Below are 22,687 nucleotides of genomic sequence, written 5' to 3' on the forward strand. Positions count from 1 at the left end.
ATGGAATGTTTGTTGTAGCTCCTGGTAGGAACACTCCCCCCTCTGGAGCCAAAACTTCTAGGCNAGCAGAACCTAGAGTTACAGGGACAGGAAGCAAAAATTTTCCTAGAGGGTCACTAGGAGTGATAGTGAGTGGAACTATTCCCTTTTCCACCCCTTGTAATAAATAAATCTTTACAAAAAAAAAAAAAAAAGGTATCAACTGAGTCATCTTGCTGTCCAATTTTTAATTTTAAAAGAGATTATTTATTTCTGTGTGAGTGTTTTGTCTGAGTGTATTTTGTGTGCATCATGTTCCTGCAGTGCCTGTTGAGTCTAGAAGAAGGCATCCCCTGCATCTGGGGTTTTAGAATATTGTGAGCTGCTGTGTGGTGCTGGAAACTGAACTCAGGTACTTTGGAAGAGCAGCCAGTGCTTATAACCAGTGACCCTTTTCTTCACCCCACCCCCATTTTTAATGCTTATGAAGTCTAATCATTTTCCCTCCATGGATAGTTCTGTGGGTCTTAAATCTTTGAAATTATTGTGGAGCCTAGGATTTTCTCCTGTATTAGTTTTGACATAATCATTTTGCTGTTTATCGTTAGATTTATGATCATTTTTGAGTTGACCTTTGTGAAAGGTGTAAGAAGTATGCTTTATTCTTATTTTGGCCTGTGGATACTCTTTTCTTTGGGTCTTTGTTTGTTGTTAGTGTTAGGCATTGAAGCCTGGTCCTTGGGCTTGATAGATCACACATATTCTTGCCCTGAGCCAAATAGCTAGATTCTAAAAGCAGTAAAATGATGTCCTAAGACAGTTCTCTCATAGCCTAAGTGTTAATTGCTAACCAAATATTCTTGTAGTTGGCTTTATAACTGTTCTGTCCTCCTATACAACACCTTGTTTTCTAAAACATCTTCATCTTAGTTGGTATCATAATATCTAAGTATTTTGATTATTTATGATACAAGTATGATATTTCGTGGGGTCTCTTGTCCTCAACCTCTCCTGCCTTCTCCCCCTTTTTATATTTTTCTTTCTTTCTTTCTTTCTTTCTTTCTTTCTTTCTTTCTTTCTTTCTTTCTTTCTTTCTTTCTTTCTTTCTTTCTTTCTTTTTTTTGGTTTTTCAAGACAGGGTTTCTCTGTGTAGTCCTGGCTGTCCTGGAACTCACTCTGTAGACCAGGCTTGCCTCGAACTCTGAAATCTGCCTGCCTCTGCCTCCCGAGTGCTTTCTTTCTTTCTTTCTTTCTTTCTTTCTTTCTTTCTTTCTTTCTTTCTTTCTTTCTTTCTTCTTTCTTTTGGTTTTGTTTGTTTGTTTGTTTTTAGAGACAGGGTTTCTCTGTGTAGCCCTGGCTGTCCTGGAACTCACTCTGTAGACCAGAACTGACCTCGAACTCAGAAATCCACCTGCTTCTGCCTCCTGAGTGCTAAGATTAAAGGTGTGTGCCACCACTGCCCAACTTTTATTTATTTTTATTTTTCAAGGCAGGGTTGCTTTGTGTGGCCCTGGCCTTCCTACCTCAGTCTTCTGAGTGCTGGGATTAAAGGTGTGTGTCACCATTACCTGGCATTCCAACCCCACCTTCATTTTTTTTTTTTTTTTTTCGAGACAGGGTTTCTCTGTATAGCCCTGGCTGTCCTGGAACTCACTTTGTAGACCAGGCTGGCCTCGAACTCAGAAATCCGCCTGCCTCTGCCTCCTGAGTGCTGGGATTAAAGGCGTGGGCCACCACACCCGGCGCCACCTTCATTTTTGAAACATGTTTTCATGCTGGTCTCTAACTTGTTAGAGGAGGAAGACCTTGAACTTGTGATTCTCCTGGTTACCAAGGGCTGGGTCTACAAGGTGTTTCCTTCATGCCCAGTTTTATGTAGATCTGGGGATGGAACCAGGGCTTTGTGCATCTAGGCACATACTCTACCAACTCTGGTGTTCCCATCCTTTGTTTGTTTTTATAGTTAGTTAATAATAGACTCAAGGAACTATCTGTGTGAAAGCCCCTAGGTTCTCCAGAGATGGATGCTCTCCAAAACAATCACATGTAAGCTCACACTATGAAATCCATCAGGTTAATGCTTCTGTTTCATAAGTTTCAAACATTATGAAATTGCGCCATAAAGTGTTGCTGTACAGGCCTAAAGACTTGAGCTTTATGATTTGAGTTTGATCATGTGTTCCCATGTATAGTTAAGAGAAAACTCCATAAAGTTGTCCTCTTAGCTCTGTACACATGCCATGAAACATGTTAAGCTCCATACTCATCATACACATATGGAATAAATAGAATTTAAAATCAATTCCAAATGTGACACGTAAGTGCAGGAAAGCTAAATCATTTGCTTAGGTTGTATAGCTAGTTAATGAATAGGGCAGAATTTCAGGCCTCCTGACTTTCAATGTAGTCCGATTGCTGTTATAACTAAATTTTGAGAAAAAAAATAGTGATGCTATAAAAGACATATATTTTCCAGGAAATGTAAGCAGGCCATTTTACTATTGTTGGGCAAGAGAGATAACTCATTAGTTAAGACCACTCCAAACTCTTGTTGAAAACCCAGGCTTTTAGTTCCACTATCCACATAGTTCATATCCTTCTGTAACTATAGTTATAAGGGATTTGATACCCTCTTCTGACTTCTGAGGGCCCAAGGTTTACAAACTCAAATACATTTTTTAAAAAATGTCTTAAACTGTTGTAATATTTTTCTTTTTCTTCCTCTCTTTTTCTTCTTCCTTTTTTTTTTTTTTCATTTGGTTTTTCTTTTCTTTTCTTTTTGAGACAGGGTCTCACTATGTAGACCAGGCTGGCCTTGAACTCACAAAGATCTGCCTGTCTTTGCCTCCCCAGTGTTAGAATTATAAGCCTGTGATATTAGCTTTAGTTTCTAGCAAATTCATTGTTTCATATTCTAGGTAGAAATCAGCAAGTACAAAAATAATGGTGAGGTTATCATATCCTGTATTTACAGACATTTCGCTGTTTTTTTTTGTTTGTTTGTTTTGTTTGTTTGTTTGTTTTTTTGGTTTTTTGAGACAGGGTTTCTCTGTATTGCCCTGGCTGTCCTGGAACTCACTTTGTAGACCAGGCTGGCCTGGAACTCAGAAATCCGCCTGCCCCTGCCTCCCGAGTGCTGGGATTAGAGGTTTGCACCACCATGCCCGGCATGACATTTTGCTATATTAAAATGAACCTTAATTTATTTATTTTTTTTGCATAGTGGAGATAACCTGTTAATATTTAATGGAATAAAGCAACAGCCGAATTTTGCTTTCATGTGATAGTATATTTATAAAACTAGAGTGGGATGTTATGTAAAAATTTAAAGTACAGAGTATTATGCATCTGGTGAATTCAGGGCTTGAAGGATGCACATCTGTTGAGAAAACAAATCATACAACTATTCAGAGCTTTAGCGTCTTTAAGTGTGTGTGCTTTGATTCTGTAATTGTTTTTGAAACAGTCTTTAATGGATTTAGAAAAGCTGTTTGCTCTAAGGAAGTAACTTGTGAAGCCATTTGGAAGCCTTTTAATTATTTTATTGTTCATATCATTTTGGAATATTAATATTTTATTTCTTAGTTTTATCTATTGGGGAAGGAAGGAGCTTTCTGACTAAAAGAAAAAAGAGTTTATTGCATAACTATATTTTAAAAGGCAAGACTGTAGTTTGCTGAATTGAATATACTAGGAATATTTTTAAGACTGAATTCTAAGCTGAATCAATACTCAATGAAGAACTAATGTTGGAGTTGCTACCATGTATCCATTCCTATCCTTGTATTATAGGGATACAGAAATGAAGATATGGTGTGTACTTTTATTAATCAAGTTGAAGAAGCAAGACTGCAAAGGTAGAGTAACAGTTAAGTGCAAACTTGATGTAGTCTCTGAGTATTGCAGGAATATAAAGGAGAGAAAAATCCAATATTCACAAATCTGATGGGAAGATAGTCAAACTAGAGAATTCAACACTGACCATGAATTCACCTGGGAAAGCTTATTCATCTAGGGGGAAAATATTTCCATTCATTCATTGGAGACAGAATCTTTGTATATCTTCATGCTTTCTCTGTGGCTTATGTTGATCTCAAACTCAAACATTTTCTGCTTCAGTCTCCTGAGTATGGGAACTACAGATGTGCACCACTAGGCTGGACTTTTTCTATAGATGTTACAAACCTATTCAGGATCTGCTGAAATAGCTTTGAGGGTAAAAGTCCTTGTTATACAAGCCTCAGAACCTGTGTAAGATGGAAGGAGAGACCCAACTTCACAAAGCTGTCCTCTGTCTTCCACATGTGCACTAAGTCATGTAAACCCCCACACCAATAAGCAGATGTTTAAAAAATGAGTCTCTTCAGGTGTTTGCAGTGGGCAGGCAGTATTGAAAACCATATGCTTAGATGATGGCTATTTTTAGTTAATTAATTAGTTTTTCCAGGACAAGGTTTTCTGTAACTTTGACTGTCCTGGAACTCGATCTGTGGACCTGGCTGGCCTTGAACTTACAGAGTGCTGAGATTAAAGTTATGTGCCAACTACCATCTGGCTAGATGGCTAGATTTGATTTGGTAAGAAAAACAGACTAGAAGAGAGTCAATAGGGCACATTCCAAGACTAATTTGGTAAAATCCATAACAACAACAAAATAAAAAATAAAACTATAATATAAGGAGAAGTAAATACAAGGTGGCAGAATATAATCTTGGTTTTTTGGCTGTGTGTGTGTGTGTGTTTCAAAACAGTTTCTGTGTACAGCCCTGGCTGTCTTAGAACTCTCTCTGTATAATTGCCCTCAGACTCACAGAGATTCATCTACCTCTCTCTCCCAAATGCTGGGATTAAGGTTGTATACCACCACAGCCCAGCTAGGGTCTTGCTTTTTGTTTTTGTTTTTAAGTGGTGCTGGTGGCCTTGAACTTTTTTTTTTTTTTTTTTTTTTTTTAATCTCAGCTCCTAAGTGATAATTGTCTTAATTTCTATCCTGTGATTCTTCTTGGAGTCATAGGCTTTTTGTATTTACCTTTTTGTTTGTTTGTTTGATAATTGTCTAAAATTGTCTAATTTTATCCCATTGTATTTATAAAAGATATATCTGTCTCTTAAAATGTATTGACCCTAAGGCCAACATAGTTGCTTGAATTTTGTTTTTGTTTTTGTTTTTGTATGTGTGTGTGTTTGTGTGTGTGTGTGTTTGAGACTGAGTCTTACTGTAGCCTTGGCTGGTCTATTATGTAGATCAAGCTGGCCTCAAACTCTATGCCTCCACAATTGTTAGGATTAAAGGTGTGCACCACTAGCCTCTGCAGCTATTCTGTCTTGACTAGCAGTATCAGCATCAACTGGAAATTTATATAAATACAGATTCTTTTGGGAGGCAAATACCTAAAATTGTTTTTTTTATATCACATTTGTGTGTGTGTGTGTGTATGTGTGTGTGTGTGTGTGTGTGTGTGTGTGTGTGTGTGTGTGACAGAGAGAGAGAGTGTGTGCATGTCAAAGAATGTATATGGAAGTCAAAGGACAACTTGGGGGAGTTGTTTGTCTCCTAAGCCATTCTTCTGCCCAAGATGTTCTAGTAGAAGATATGAACTCTAATTTCCAAACCCAGTTTACTTTACATGAAATGTATTTGCAAAGTCAGGTTCCTGGTTCTTTTCTTTTTTCTTGTTTTTGAGGCAGTCTTAGGTATCCCCAGGTTATGTAGTTGAAGGGTTTGGGATGATTTTGAACTCAGGATTATCTGATTCCCCCACCCCCAAGACAGTAGGCAGGCAGACCCTGGTGACCTTAAACTTTTCTTCAACCTCAGACTCTTAAGTAGTAATTGTCTCATTTCCTCGTAATTTCTTCTTGGAATTGTTAGTCATGAATGTGTCCTTTAGCTTTTATGTATTTATGAATTCTGGTTTTTTTGTTTACTAATTAACTAATTTCATTCCATTGTGATGGTAAAGAATATTTTGTATGATTTATCTTATAAAATATATTTACTTTATGACTAATCATACCTTGTGTGTACTATTAAAAAAAAAAAAAAAGTGTAATTGGGGGCCGGTGAGATGGCTTAGCAGGTAAAGGTGCTTGCCTCAGATTTAGCAACCTGAATTCAATCTCTAGGACCCACAGGGTGAAAGGAGATAACCAGTTTGTTTTTTGTTTGTTTGTTTGTTTTTTGTTTTTGTTTTTTTTGTTTTTCGAGGCAGGGTTTCTCTGTGTAGCCCTGGCTGTCCTGGAACTCACTTTGTAGACCAGGCTGGCCTTGAACACAGAAACCCTCCTGCCTCTGCCTCCCAAGTGCTGGGATTACCGCTCAGCGATAACCAGTTCTTACAAGTTGTCCTCTGACCGCAACATGTGTGTTGTGGCATGTGTGCACCCACATGGACATACACAAAACAATGCAGTTTATAAAATTAAAAAATTAAAGTTTTTGTAAAGGAAGACTTCTGTGTAGCTTTTATTTTTTTCATATCTTTTTATAATTTTTAGTTTCTGTCTCTTTTTGCAATTTTTTCCTGCAGTTATATTTTCTACTCATTTTGCTTCTGTATATTCTTCTTCTCCCTAATAGTTATTATATAAATATATAAAGAATATACTTCCAGGAAGCTGGAGAGATGGCTCAGCGGTTAAGAGCTCTGACTGCTCCTCTTAGCTAAGGTCCTGAGTTCAAATCCCAGCAACCACATGGTGGCTCACAACCATCCGTAACAAGATCTGACGCCCTCTTCTGGTGTGGCTGAAGTCAGCTACAGTATACTTACATGTAATAAATAAATAAATCTTTAAAAAAAAAAAATGTACTTCCAGCCGGGCATGGTGGCACACGCCTTTAATCCCAGCACTCGGGAGGCAGAGGCAGGTGGATTTCTGAGTTCGAGGCCAGCCTGGTCTACAAAGTGAGTTCCAGGACAGCCAGGGCTATTCAGAGAAAACCTGTCTCGAAAAACCAAAAAAAAAAAAAAAAAAAAAAAAAGTACTTCCAAGGCGTATTTTAAAGTCATTATTGTATGTGATTATTGAAGCCTATTTTGGAAAAATTTCCTTAGATACAGAAAAGGAAAAATGGAAAAATTACAAGGGGGGGTTGGGGTCATTGGAGTTGGGGAGAGAAAGACACACACACACACACACAGAGACACACACTGCTAGGTTTAGATGTTTTGTTTTGGAATATTCCCAAAGTGCTTATCAATTAACAGCTCTGTTTAGCTTTATTGGCTAAAGTAGGAGCTGAGTATCTACTCTAGACATGTAAGATTCATTAAATATAACTAGTCTTAAATAAAGAACACCTACTTTTTGCCGCATTTTATTTAATTCTCAGTTTCCTTTGTTCTTGAAGTTTTAACCTTCTCACAGGCAAGGCTGTACTGAACCTTGAGATTTAGCTCCTTGTTAGGACAGTACTGACAGCATAAATGTCTTTATGTACTCAGCTGTGATTAAACTAAGCCCAGTCCTTGAAATGCTGCTTTGTAGTTACTGAGCATACTTTCAATCTAAGTTGCCACATTTACCAGTACTGATTTCAAGGCCATTGGGATTTGTGTGGAGCAGGTTAGGAAAATGATTTTTTTTCTCTTTAATTAAAAAAACAAACAAAACTTTAAAGGTTTTTCAAGCATTTTATAAGTTATATTTGAATATGCCTACTAATTTATGATTGAGAAATGTTGACTTGGGGCAGGGGCTTACCTGTTTTTAGAATTCAGAATCTTTAGTCCTTATTCTTTACCATTCTGTGCTCCTATTCATGAGACGTTCTTTTCTAGTCAACTCTTGATTTCTTTTTTTGTTTGTTTGTTTTTTTTTGTTTTTTCGAGACAGGGTTTCTCTGTGTAGTCTTGGCTGTCCTGGAACTCACTCTGTAGACCAGGCTGGCCTCGAACTTAGAAATCCGCCTGCCTCTGCCTCCCGAGTGCTGGGATTAAAGGTGTGCGCCACCATGCCCGACCAGCTCTTGATTTCTTACATAGATTTTCTTTTCATACTGAACTATATAAGGATATAGCAGATTATTCAGATTCATCAAATACATTTTTTAAAAAGATTTATTTATTTATTTTATGCATATGAGTACATCACCATTGCTCCCTTCAGACACACCACAAGAAGGCATCAGACCTCATTACAGATGGTTGTGAGCCACCATGTGGTTGCTGGGAATTGAACTCAGGACCTCTGGAAGAGTAGTCAGTGCTCTTAACCACTGAGCCATCTTTCCAGCCCCATCAAATACATTTTTATTTGGAGAGCCAAACACTAACTCTACTAAGGTTTTTTGTTTGTTTGTTTGTATTTTGTTTTTTAAGACAGGGTTTCACTGTATAGCTCTGGCTGTCCTGGAACTCACTCTAGACCACGCTGGCCTCGAACTCAGAAATCCACCTGCCTTTGCCTCCCAAGCACTGGGATTAAAGGCGTGTGACACCACTGCCCTGCTCTACTTAGTTTTTAGTACTCAAAGTCTATTCCTTATAAGATCCCACTTCTAGGATTACCAGTCATAGAAATGGGCAGATTTTGTTGTTCTTTAAATGGAATGATCAGAAGAGAGTTTATACCTCTAGTTGAGATTATTCTCTGGTGTGCTTTATAAAAAGGGACATAATACATGGATAATTTAGTCATGAAATTTTAAAGTTCCAGCCCTAGAAACAGGGTATCAGATAATTTAAATTTTCACTAATTATAGCATATATAACATGCATGATTTTTTTTTATAACATTCTGAATTTAATGTAACTTAGTTGTAATGATATGCAATGTCCTGGAGCTAGCTCTGTAGGTAGAGTAGTATTACTTTTGACATAATGTGTATTTTTTTGTTTTATGTGTGTGTAAAAGCAGTACCTACATGTGTATGCATGTGTGTATGGCATACCTCTTTATAAATATATGTTTGTGAGGGGTGCACCCATGCATGCGGACGTCCCTCTTTACTGACTCTAGACGCAGGCTCTCTCACTAACCTGGAAGCTTGGTTGGTATTTTGGCAAGGCTGTCTGACCAGCAAGTTCTGAGGACCCACCTCTTCCTGATGTCCAGTGCTGGGTTGCAGGCAAGCACAGCAATGCCTGGCTCCTTTTAGGTGGGTGCTTAGGATTTGAACTCACATCCTTATGTTTTCATAGTATGCGTTCTGTGTTAACTGATCTCCCTAGCCTTACAATTTTTTTTTCCATTGAACTCTTGGGTTTTTTTTCTTTGAAAATATGATTTTAATTTAAATAGTAACATTCAACTATTATAAACAGTAATATTCAACTTGTCAGACTTAAGTATTATAAGGTGCTATAAAACTAAAACATAGTCCCTACCAAATGCACAAGTGTTTTAAAACTTTATAACAAAGTATAAATGTTTATATTTATATAGAGAAATGGTAATAGTTTGATATTTTGTGAGTTTTTTATTTGTCTGTGGGATTTTTTTTGTTGTTGTTATTTCCAGACATGGTTTCTCTGTATAGCCCTGGCTGTCCTGGAACTCACTTTGTAGACCAGGCTGGCCTCAAACTCAGAAATCTGCCTGCCTCTGCCTCACAAGTGCTGGGATTAAAGGCGTGAGCCACCACTCCCGGTTCCGTGGTATTTTGTAATTGTTGTTATTTTTGAGACAGTTTATAATAGCCTGGACTGTCCTTGAACTTTTTTTTTTGTTTTGTTTTTTTCGAGACAGGGTTTCTCTGTATTTGTAGACCAGACTGGCCTCGAACTCAGAAATCTGCCTGCCTCTGCCTCCCAAGTGCTAGGAGTCCTTGAACTTTTATCTGTGGAATTTTGTTACTGTTGATGTTATTGATTTTCAGAGGGTTGGTTTTTGTTTGCTTGCTTATTTTTGTCAGGGATTCTCTATGTAGGCTTGGCTTTTCTGGAAGTAGCTCTGTAGACCAGGCTGGCCTCAAATTTACAGAAATCCACCCGCCCCTGCCTCCACCTGGCCAGGAAAATTTCCATTTTCACACAGCCCAGAATGTCACTGAATTTGTTATTTGTATGATTTTGTTTTTGTTGCTGTCACTGATTTTCAGAGTTTTAGGTAGCCTGAACTGTTGTTGAACTTACCATGTGCTGCTGATTCTCCTGTCTCTATTGTACAGATGCCTGTGAAGGCAGAGTAAACGTCAGGTTTCTTTTTCTCAGCAGCCTTCCACCATGTGGTTTTTGCTTTGTATTGTATTGTTTTAGGTAATTTTAATTATGTGTTGGTGTGAAAGCCAGAGGTGTTGAATCCCTGTAGAGTTGGAGTTACAGACAGTTATGAGCAGAGTGATATGGATGCTGGGAACTGAACTTAGGTCCTCTGCAAGAGTAACACATGTTCTTAACCACTGAGCCATCTCTCTAGCCCAAGATTTATTTATTTATTTTTTTATTTATATGTGTACTTGTGTGTGTGCATATATACCCTCAGAGGCCAGAAGAGTATGTTGGATTTCCTGAAGGAGGTGATACAGGTAGTTGTAAGCTGCCCAATGTGGGTGTTGGGAACTGAACTGGGGTCCTATGTAAGATGAGTACACATGCTTTTCTTAATTTGTATTTGTTTTTTAAACAGGGTCTCAATGTGTAGCCTTGGCTGGCCTGCCTCCCCCTCTTAAGTGCTGGGATTAATGGTATGCACCACCAAGGCTGGCACTCCTTAAACTTTTAGACTTACTTGATTTTATATGTATGAATGTTTTACCTGCATGTATGTGTGTGTGTATGTATATGATATATATATGTATATATCATATGTGTACGTGGTACCCACAAAGATTAGAAGAGGTAGTCAGAACCCCTGGAAATGAACGTCCTGAGCCATGAAGTCAGTGCTGGAAATCAAAGCTGGGTCTTCTGGCAGGGCAGTTATTGCTTTTAATGCCTCAGCCATCTCTTTAGTGTCAAAGATTTGTTTGATTAATTGCTTGTTCATTTGAGACAGGGCCTTATTATATAGCCTTTTGTCTAGGACTCACTTTGTACAGCAAGTTGACATTGAACTCAAATAGACCCACCTGCCTCTGCCTCCATATGCTGGGCTTAAAAGCATAAGCCATCATGTCCAGATTGTTTTAATTTCTTATATGCTATGTTATCATATACATAAGTACAGATGTCCTTGTAGCCTATAGATGTCAGATTCCCCTACAGATGGAATAACAGGCATCTGTGAGCTGTGTGATGTGGGTGTTGATGACTGAACTCAGGCCCTCTGTTCTTAACTGATGAGCCATCTTTCCCCTCTCTTACCTTGGCTTAAGAGAGTCTCTCTCTCTCTCTCTCTCTCTCTCTCTCTCTCTCTCTCTCTGAGACCTGGGATTTACCAGTTCATTAGGCTAGATTTTCTATCCAACCAGCCTTAATGACTTATCTGCCTCTGCACTCGAGTTACAGTTGTGTGCCATCATGCCTGTCTTTTTACTTGAGTGCCTGAGATTAAACTCAGGTCCTTAATGCTTCTTCACTAAGACTTTTTACACTGAGCCATTTCCACAGCCACCACCATACTATAATTCCTGGATCAAGGAATTTGGCTGAGAGTCATGGTACTCTCCTGGGTGCTAACTTACTAGCGTGGGATTGGTTTTAAATAATGTTTCCCAAAGCAATGCTAAAATACAAGTTTGGGTTTATTTGCTGTTTGTGGTGGTCCAGCCTTTTTTCCCCTTCTTAACCTTCATTGCTGCAAGAAACACCTATTTTACTCAGACTGTATGTGTGTGCATGTGTGTGTCTGTGTGTGTATAGATATTGACACATCTATACTACAGTATTCATATGGAGGTTAGAAGACAACTTTTTTTTGTTGTTGTTTATTCGAGACAGGGTTTCTCTGTGTAGCCCTGGCTGTCCTGGAACTCACTTTGTAGACCAAGCTGGCAAAATCTGCCTGCCTCTGCCTCTGCCTCCCAGAGTGCTGGGATTAAAGGTGTGTGCCACCACGCCTGGCAGAAGACAACTTTTGAGAGCCACTTCTTTCCATCCTTTTGGGTTCCAGTGATTGAACTCTGATAGGTTTGTGTGTCAAGAACCTTTATCTAATAATAAGTGGTCTTGCCAACTCCTATTTAGTCATTTTGTTTATTTACTCAGTGCTTGTAAGATTTCAAAATATAACTGATAGTTTAACCCATTGCTTCTGAGGCCTGGCCCCAAGGCTGGTGCATGTATACTCTACTGCTGTCCTAATTCTCATGTAATGGTGTTGCAGGTTACTGGCAGTTTTTCCCTTTGCTTCTCTCAAACTAGCTTTTCACCTGATTTTTAGTCAAGCACTTTTCAACTAATGATTCTGGTGATCTAGATTGGCAGCTGTAGCCCTGACTGGCCTAAGTCTCACTGTGTTGCTCTATGGGGGATTGCATCCAGGACTTCATACATACTACACAAGCACTTTACCAGTAGAGCTAAACTAAAGTTCTAACCCCCGTATTACTGTCATTAGTACTTCATGTAGACTGAGTCATGCTGAGTATGGAAATAAATAAAGTATGGAGTCACACAGGGAAAGAAAGGAAAAGTTTCTTTTCTTTTCTTTTTTTTTTTTTTAAAGATTTATTTATTTATTATATGTAAGTACACTGTAGCTGTCTTCAGACACTCCATAAGAGGGGACCAGATCTCATTACGAATTGTTGTGAGCCACCATGTGGTTGCTGGGATTTGAACTCAGGACCTTTGGAAGAGCAGTCAGTGCTCTTAACCGCTGAGCCATCTCTTCAGCCTGGAAAAGTTCCTAGTTGTATTTGCTGTTAAAAATTGAAGGGGATGGTGAAATTAGATTTGTTCTTGTTCTGTGGCCATTCTTAAGTTACCAATAAAGAAATTGTTCTGATGTTTCTATTTCTCTAGATTTGCTGCCCCTTGTTTTACTATTTCAACCATTCTGAGAGTTAGCATTTTTCTCCTACCCTGATCTTGTGAAATCATTATTATTTCTCTCTAAGATATGTTGAAATAATAGTCATTTACTTGTTAGTGATTGCAGCCCACTTCCTCTTACTAGCACTTTGTAATATTGGGATTGCATTGGTTTAGATCATAACGTACATATATGAGTAATTTTTAATAGGCTATGAAGAGTGAGATGTATGCAGCTTTAAAATAAAAACTGTCATATGATACATTTTACAATGATTATTTCCTTCCTTCTTTTCTTTTCTTCATTTTTTTCTTTTTTTCCTTTTCTAGATAGGGTTTCTTTGTGTAGCGCTAGCTATCCTGGAACTCACTCTTTAGACCAGGCTGGCCTTGAACTCACAGAGATTTACCTGCCTCTGTTTCCCAAGTACTAGGATTAAAAGTGCACCACCACCACCCAGGTATAAAGCCAGTTTTTCAAAATGGCATATTGAGAAGTTAAGGGATCTTAGAAAGGGAGGCAAATACTAGAAATTAATGCTTCATGGTAGCTATTAGGTAAATTAGGAAACATATTATAAATGAATTTTGAAAATAATTAAAACTGAAAAGAATGAGAAGATGGGAGTAGTTAGGGCATAATTACCAAGTTTCTGCCATAGTGCAGTCTAACATTTATTGTGTTAAGAAGAGGTACAGTTTATCTCCAGTAATATGAAAAATTCCTTACAATGATAATCCCTTCCTTCTTATTGGCACACTCTGTAATCTGAGCATCTGGGAGGTGAAGGCAGGATGATTAAGTTTGAGGCCAATATTTTTGTTTTTGTTTTTAAAAGGGGGCTGGAGCAATGGTTCATTGGTTAAGAGCACTTTCTGCTCTTGCAGAGAACTCCAGTTCAATTCCCAGTACCACATGTTGATTCACAATCACCTGTAACTCCAGTGCCAGGGGGTTTGACATCGTCTTTCTGACCTATAGTGACCTATAGGCACCAGACGCACTCACAGCTTACAGCCATACAGGTAGACTGCCTTAGTTAGGGTTTCTATTGCTGTAAAGAGACACCATGACCAAGGCAACTCTTTTTTTTTTTTTTTTTTTGGTTTTTCAAGACAGGGTTTGTCTGTATAGCCCTGGCTGTCCTGGAAATCACTTTGTAGACCAGAAAGATAACTCAAATGATTTTTTTTTTGTTTGTTTTGCTTTTTTTGAGACAAGGTTGCTCTGTGTAGCCCTGGCTGTCCTGGAACTCACTTTGTAGACCAGGCTGGCCTCAAACTCAGAAATCTGCCTGCCTCGGCCTCCCGAGTGCTGGGATTAAAGGGGTATGCCACCAGAGCATTTCCAATTACAAATGCTCAAGGCAAACTCCCTCTAGTCATAGTTAAGGTTGAAAAGCAAAATACCTTTGAACATTTCTCAAGGCTAGGCTAATTTTTTTCTCTTGTGTTTTTGGAAGCAAGCATAAAGCCTTGCGGAGTGGTTTTAATTTTAGGCAGGTCAATCTCTGGTCTTTCTCAATACATTACAATGGTTCATTTTTGTTGACTTGTAAATTCTATGCATATCTTCCTCCAGACAGTAGTCTTGCTAGTCAGTTGACTTCAAACTCATTTAGTAGCCCAAACTGTCTCTGACCTCCCAATCCTCCTGGTTGAGCCTTCTTACTTCTAGGCATTCACCTCCACACCTGCCTCCCACTCACATCTCTTAAAAATATAAGTCATTTGGAACCAGGAAATGCCCTAAGGCAGCATTTGAGTACACTCTTGACCTTTTAAAAAATGTATTTTTCTAAATGTGTGTTTGTGTTATACCTATGTGGTGGCTTAAATAAGCTTGGCCCATAGGGAGTGAAACTGTTGGGGGGTATGGTCTTGTTGGAGGAAGTGTGTCATTGTAGAGGTAGGCTTGAGACCCTCCCCCTGGCCGCATGTGAGCCAATCTTCTGCTTCTTTAGGATGAAGAGGTAGAGCTCTCAAGTACTCCGTGTCTGCCCGGACCCTGCCTGGCTTCCCACCAGGATAATAATGGGCTGAAGCTCAGAACTAGTAAGCTATCCCCAATTAAATGTCCTTTATATGAGTTGCCTTGGAGTCTGGTCCAGAACTTGTTACATAGAACAAACAGGACTCAAACTTACAGACACTTGCCTGTATCTGCCTCTTGAGTGCCAGGATTGAAAGTGTATACCACCACATCTTTAGGTTTTGAAATTTAGTCTGCTATGTAGCACTGGAAGAACTGGAATTCACTATGTAGAGCAAATTGGTCTGAAATGTGTGGGCAAGTCTCCTTCACTTCTAGCTCTCAAGTGCTGAAATTACAGTTCCAGCTTTGATTGTTTTCTTGTGTGTGTGTGTGTGTGTGTGTGTGTGTGTGTGTGTGTGTGTCAGGGGGCAGAGAGACACAGAGAGAAACAGACAGACAGGCAGGGTCTCTGTAGCTCTAGCTGTCCTGGAGCTCACCGTATACACTGGCCTTGAACTCTCAAAGATTCATATGACTGCCTCCAGAGGGCTGGGATTAAAGGTATATACTCCTACACCCAACATTTTTCTTTACTTTTTCTTTTTTTTTTTCTACTTAATGTTTTTGAGTCAAAAATCTTACTAGGTAGTCTAGGCTGATCTGGAACTCAGAGATCAACCTGTTTCTGTCTTCTGAATGCTGTGATTAAAGCAGTCTTCTTCCTTACTTAACTTTTCCCCATCTGTCTTTTTGGCACTGGTACTACCATGCTGTTAAAAATCACTTATCTGTACTTATTTATGATGTCCCTGTCTTATTTAGTGTTTTACTGCTGTGAACAGACACCCATGACCAAGGCAGCTCTTATAAGGACAGCATTTAATTGGGGCTGACTTACAGGTTCAGAGGTTCAGTCCAAGTGTCACCAAGGCGGAACATAGCAATGTGCTGGCAGGCATGGTGCGGGAGGTGCTGAGAGTTCTACATCTTCATCTGAAGACCAATAGAAGAGTGTCTTCCAGACAGCTAGGAGGAGGGTCTTAAAATGCGTGCCCACTGTGACACACTTCCTCCAACAAAGGCCATACCTGCTCCAACAAGGTCACATCTAATAGTTCCACTCTCTGGACTAAGCATATACAATCTACCACACTCCCCAAATACTCTGAATCCTAATTATACCATGTATACCACGTAAGTTTTCAGGATGGTTGCTATCTAAATACATACAGAAAAGAAGGAAGTAAATATTGATGAGAATGTCGAGAATTTAGAAGTCTTTTTTAATTATTTTGTTAGCATTTAAAGAAATGGGCTTCACTATGAACGCTTTATACACAGGTGTCATTATGCTTGGGCTTTATTCTCCAACTGCCCTCCTCTGTCTTTCCTCTTTTCCTCTACTGGTTCCACCCCACAAAAGCTCTCCCCTGGCTTGGTCTGGTGGCACACGCCTTTAATCCCAGCACTTGGGAGGCAGAGGCAGGCGGATTTCTGAGTTCGAGGCCAGCCTGGTCTACAGAGTGAGTTCCAGGATAGCCAGGGCTATACAGAGAAACCTTGTCTCAAAACAAAAAACAAAAAACAAAAAACAAAAACAACAACAACAAAAAAACAAAACAGCTCTCCCCTTTTCTTTCATTGAATATATTGCATTAACCTCTTGTTCCACTCTCTTATCCTGTCTGTAGATTTTTTTCTTTCAGTCTCTTCTACTTTCATGTCCTACATATACAGAATTTAAAACTAGATCCCACATATAAGGAAAAAACAAGCCATTTATATCCTTTTGATTCTGGCTTATTTCAGTTACCATAAAAATCTCTAGTGCTATCCATGCTCTTGTAAATGTCAAAATTTTGAGTTCTCTTTACTCCTGCATAAAATCTTGTTGTATGTATATACCATATTTTCTTTATCCATATGTATTTTGATAGACAACTAGTTTGGTTCTATATCTCAGTTTATTGTGAATATTACAGCAGTTAGCACAAAAAAGTATCTCTGGAATATGGTCACTTACAATTCTTTGGATATTTGCCCAGGATGTCTGTAACTGGATCATACAGTACTATATGGTAGGGTGTTTTTGTTGTGATTTTTTTCCCTAGTGATGGTGGATGTTTTTGAGAAAAATTTTCTGTAGCTTAAGTTGATCTTAAAACTCACTGTGTAACTGAGGTGAGGTTGCTCTACTTCCAGATGCTGAGGCTACAGGTATGCATCACCAAATACAACCTGGTATCTGTTGATCTAGGGATCCAGTCAGAGCCTTGTTTATCCAGGAAAGCACTCAGTCAAATAGCTGCATCCCTAGTGTGGTTATTGATGTTTTCCAGTTTGTTATATTTATACTCATCATTATTGTTTGTATTTTCATTATTATTTATGATATATAGCCCAGACTAATCTCAAACTGATGATCTTTCTGCCCTCTCAAATGCTGAGCATACATCACTATTCCTGGACATGTCAGTTAATTTTTTTTTTGTCTTTGTAAAGCAAAAAAAAATTTTTCTAATGAGTTTGTTTAAAGTTATGTGTAGGGTGTGTGTGTGTGTGTGTGTGTGTGTGTGTGAGAGAGAGAGAGAGAGAGAGAGAGAGAGAGANGAGAGAGAGAGAGAGAGAGAGAGAGAGAGAGAGAGAGAGAGAGAGAGAGAGAAGAGAGGAGGGCAGGGGAGGGGAGGGGACGCAAAATAAGGATCATCTTCCTCTTGCTCTATCTTTCCTCCTCCTCCTCCACCTCTGTCTCCCCATCTCTCTCTCTGCAACTCTTCACTCCACCTCCCTTTTCTTTGTCCAATCACAGACTTCTTGTTGTATGAATAATTAAATTGATTGAACAGGGAAAATCCTGCTACACACAATTGCCAGTAACTCCCAATTCCAGGGACTGCAATGTTCTTTTCTGGACTTAAAAGACATTAACTTAGAGAGGCAAAGACATACACATACATAAAATACACACACACACACACACACACACACACACACCTCTTTCAAGTATACTTACTGAATATGATTTGCTTAGAAAACAGCATTCTTGTTTGGCCTGATGACACACATCTGTAATCCCACTTGAGAAATGGAAGAGGATCAGGAGTTCAAGGTCATCCTTAGGTAGAGGCAAGCCTGTACTATATGAGATTCAGCTTTAAAAGAACAAAAACAAAAAGAAAAAAATAGTATCCTTTTGGTTTACCTTAAGCTCATGGTTTTGTTTTTTGCTTTCTTTTTAAAAGATTTATATATTTATTTTATGTATATGAGTGCTCTTTGTGCTATATACCTCAGAGATCATCAGATCCCATTATAGATGGTTGTGAGCCACCATGTGGTTGCTGGGAATTGAACTCAAAACTGAGCCATCTCTTTGGCCCCTGTTTTTTGCTGGTTTTGTTTGTTTGTTTGTTTGTTTGTTGTTTTTGTTTTTGAGACAGGGTTTCTCTATGTAGCTTTGGCTGTCCAGGAACTCATTCTGTGGATCAAGCTGGCTTCGAACTCATATAGATCTGCTTGCCTCTGAGTGCTAAGATTGGAGGTTTACCACCATCCTCTTGCGCTCATGTTTAAGCAGTGTATGTAATCTGAAAATATAAATTCCTCGGTCTTTTGTTATTGTACTAAAACTCTGAATGTTTGTAGATTAGTAAAAATTGTGCCTTATTAGAAACTTTTACTTATTTACTTTTTTTAGACAGGGTCTCAATGTATATAGCCTTGGATGTCTTGAAATTCATTATGTAAACCAGGCTAGCCTAGAATTCATAGAGATCTATGTCTGCTTCTGGATTGCTGGGATTAAAGACAGAGGCTACCACACCTAGCCAGAAATTATTCTTATTATGTTTATTAATACAGTTATAAGTTGATTAGCTTTCAAAAAATTAAAAATAGGGCACATTTTTGCAATCTGAGGCACTGTGCAATCTGAAGCAGGCGGACTGTGAGTTCAAGGCTTCTTCATGAGACCCTGTCTCATAAAAAGAATGAAATTAAGCATAGGGGCTGTGACTGAGTGAGACAGGCCTGCATAGTGTATGGGAAACCCCAAAGGATCCTCAGTGCTAAACATGAACAACTAAGCATTAAAATAAGCCTTCGAAATTGTTGTTGTTTGTAAGCAACGTGTAAGTATTTATTGGAAAATAATAAACATTAAGCATAATTAATATGCATAAGCATAATTAATATGCTTAAAAGCATTTTGTTTATATTTTTAATTTATGTCTGTGATATTTTCCACATCTCATTTTCTTTTCCCATCTCTTTCTACTCAGTCTTTATTCTTCTTTCATTTTCTTTGCTGCCTCCTTCTCTTACCCCTTCTTTATGGTAAACTTTAAGCATCCAGATAGCTTCCACTAGACGGTCATGGGTGAACTAAAGCTAATCATTCTTTGTAGCATTGAGAAATGAGATAATTTTAATGACCATATAAAAGATATTTCTAAGATGAGCATGGTAGTGACATTGTAATTCCAGCTGCTTGGGAGATTGAAGCAAGAGGATTCCTTGAAAGCAGGAGTTCAGAACCAGCCTAAGCAACATAGTGAGACTCCAGCTCCTTTAAAAAACAAAAATCTGTTTGCCTTTATTTTGCATGTATGTATGTTTGGGTGCACCATAGCCCACGTGTGGATATTGAAGAATAACTTGACAACATGGGAGTCCCATCCCTCCTTCTGTCTTGTGTGTTTTGGGGATTGAACTCAGTTCATGTACTAATCAAGGCAAAACACAGCTAAGCAACTTGTCCTAGCAGCTCTGATCTGATAGAGAAGGTGATCCAAAAGAAGGAATTCTCTAATGTTTCCAACTTTGAAACAACCTTCCATGGTAGCTGCTTTTTTTCTTTCAAAATAATTTTTAAAACTTAAGTTTATTTATGTATGTGTGCATATATAGGCTTGTAAATCTGGAGGTCAGAGGACAGTTTGTGGGAGTCAGTTCTTTCCTTCCACCATGTGGGTTCCATGGTTTGAATTCTTGTTGTCAGGATTGGATCAACACCTTCTGCCTGCAGAGTTTTCTTGCCAGCCACAGTGGTAAAGAGTTTGCTCAGGATGAGCAAGGCCTGGACTACATCCTCAGCGTTGAAAAGAAAGCAGATTTCAGGTACACACACATGCACACCTTTCCTTTTGCTGTACTTGTTTTAACCACAGTAAAACTGCCAGATGTGATGGGCACACTCTTTTGGTTTTTTGAGACAGAGTTTCTCTGTATAGCCGTGGCTGTCCTGGAACTCACTTTGTAGACCAGGCTGGCCTCCAACTCAGAAATCCACCTGCCTCTGCCTCCCAAGTGCTGGGATTACAGGCGTGCGCCACCACCACCTGGCTATGGGCACTCTCTTAATCCTAACCCTGAGGAGGCAGAGGTGGTTGATCTCTGAGAGTTTGAAGCCATCCTGTTTCATATAGCAAGTTCTAGTGCAGCCAAGGGTAGTAGAGACCCGGCCTCAAAAATTAAACTTAATTAAATCACAGTAAAAATAGCAAAATTGAGATAAAGAGGTTCTCATTCATCTGGAAAGAATTGACACTATGATACATAGTGTGACACACATGCTGTAAGGAGACTCCTTGGCAGCCAGCATATTTGAGTTTGGGAGAAGTTTATTTTCTAGCCATTAGCCATGTTCTGTCACACAACTCAATTTCTAAACTTTCTCTCATGTGTAAAGTAAAAGAAATAGTACTTCTCATATAATAGTTCAGTCCCATATTGATTGTTTTGTGATACCTGGTACTCAATAGGCATGTAAAAATTGTTCTTATAGACTGTAAAAACTGAGAGATGTAGATTAAATCCTAAGGTTTATAGTAGTTGAAGGTAGTTATAATTAGGGAGCTTTCAAACCCATTATTTAAAATAGCTGTGGGTTTGGGGAGTGGGACTTAATGGTAGTGTGCTTCCATCTCTAGAACTGCCCAGAAGCAAAATCAACAATATAACATTTTATAAATTTCTACAATTTTAATTTGTTATAGAAATTAAATTTCTTCTTACAATGCTGGGGCTGTGGAGTCTTTCTTGCGTAAGTCACTAAGCACGAGAATAGTGAGGTGTTAATTTCCTGAAAGAATTTCCATGGAATAATCTGGGTATTGTTGCATAGTCAGCAATAAATCTTAAGGATCAGTTGAAGAAATTGGGTATGGTTCATTTATAAGTTTAGACCACAAGAGTATGTGGTCTTAGGACAACCATACACTTCTCTTCTTGCAAGTTTTGATGATCAGTAGTGTTGTATGAGTGAGGCTGTCAGATGCCCCTTTCCTATTGCTGGTCAGCTTTATAACCTTAAGCATCTTGGTTTCCTTATCTGTGACAAGAGCATGATGGGGGGTCTTAGAAGGATTGAATAAGTATGCTTTAAACATTTAAGTATAATGACAGATAAGGACCAATATGTATGTGTGTTTATATAAAAATACGTATTTTACTGAATTTATTTATTTATTTATTTTGGAGATAGGGTCTTATGTAACCTAGGCTGACCTCAAGCCTTACTAATGTAGCTAAGGATGACTGACTTTTAACTCCTAGTTCTTTTGCCTCCACTTCCAAGTGCTCAGATTGCAGGTTTGTACCACTGCTAGCTTTGGTTTTGAGTTTTTGAGATAAGATATTACTATGTATCCTCCTCCTTCCTGAAGAGATTATAGTCATGTGCCATGCCTAAGAGATTTTAGATATTGCCATTTTAAAATGTATCTATTACATTTATAGGAATGTATTTATAGGAATTTATTTATCTATTACTTTATAAAAGTTAATTGTGTGTTTTTTTTTTTTATTATATCCTATGATGTAATGCAGAGATTAAAGTCTGGGAAAAGGCAGGGTTTGTCATTGTTGGGGTTTTGTTTGTTTGTTTTTATTTTTGTTTTTAAATAGGGTGTCACTATGGTGTCCTGGCAGATTTGGAACTCAGTGTGTAAACCAGGCTGCCCTCAAACTCACAGAGATCCACCTGCTGTAGCCTCCCAAGTGCTGGGATCAAAGGCTTGTGCCACCACGCCCAGGTGTGCAGGCTTTGCTTTTAAGTAATCTAAACAAAACCTATACCTTTATCACTTTCATATAAGCTATGAAGTTTTTTAAAAAAGCAAATAATGTCAGTTTATAGGAAAAAAGAAATTAAATATAACTACATTCTAGGCAGGCAGGTAAAATTACATATGTTTAACTGTAATCAGTGGTTAATAAATACTTACTTGAGATAGTCAGATGTTAAATTAAAAAGTAGTAGCGGTATTAAAGTGAGTTGTAGCTTTTGAAGATATGCGCTTCAGGTAACTATCAAGTACCAAACGATAAATCAGTGAAGGAGTACTCAAGATGAGAGTTAGAGCAGGACAAAGCAGGTAGTTGCATGGCAGCCGCTGCACGTTCTGTCTTGAAAAACTGACAGTAACAACTTGTTTTGAGTGTACTAAGTAAGAGTATCTTTTATAACTGAAAACCTTAAAGGGGCATGACTGCTAATGCCTCTAACTCCCCACAAGTAGGATGTGGAGGCATGATGATAAAAAAATTCAAGGCTGTACTTGTATACATAGTTTTAGGCTAGCCAGACAGCCTGGGCTATCAATCTTTTTATAAAGGGGTCAGGGAGAGGTATGAACAAACAAACAGCTTATCTTGGACCTTTGGGAGGAAAAAAATCCAGAGGACTTCCTGACTAATTTATGCATACAATAGGAAGGAGAAAAGCATATGGCAAGACTCATGTTACGTTAAGATTCTATACTGCATGAAAGATTTTAAAAACGTAGAATAGGGATTTCAGAAGACAATATACTTACTTAGGACTTTAGGTATGAAAAGTATGATAAAATGGTACATAAGGTCAAATTAGAGT

At 38.5% G+C, this 22,687-nt stretch overlaps 1 protein-coding gene across 7 annotated transcripts in view; it reads left to right on the plus strand.

Annotated features, from left to right (window-relative positions):
- Csnk1g1 (casein kinase 1 gamma 1) overlaps positions 1-22,687 on the plus strand; it is a 144,889-nt gene that overhangs the window by 10,194 nt on the left and 112,008 nt on the right. For 3 of the 7 annotated variants that reach the window (XM_029542981.1, XM_029542985.1, XM_029542986.1), the window contains exon 2: positions 3,772-3,836. The exons of 3 other annotated variants lie outside the window; for them this stretch is intronic. The gene's annotated coding sequence lies outside the window, so the exon portion shown is untranslated. Of the gene's footprint in view, positions 1-3,771; positions 3,837-19,813; positions 19,933-22,687 lie in introns of all 7 variants that reach the window. One more of the 7 variants, XM_029542982.1, reaches the window with a different exon arrangement.

This window comes from Mus pahari, chromosome 10, assembly GCF_900095145.1.
Source record: "Mus pahari chromosome 10, PAHARI_EIJ_v1.1, whole genome shotgun sequence".
In the NCBI taxonomy this organism is placed as follows: Eukaryota; Metazoa; Chordata; class Mammalia; order Rodentia; family Muridae; genus Mus; species Mus pahari.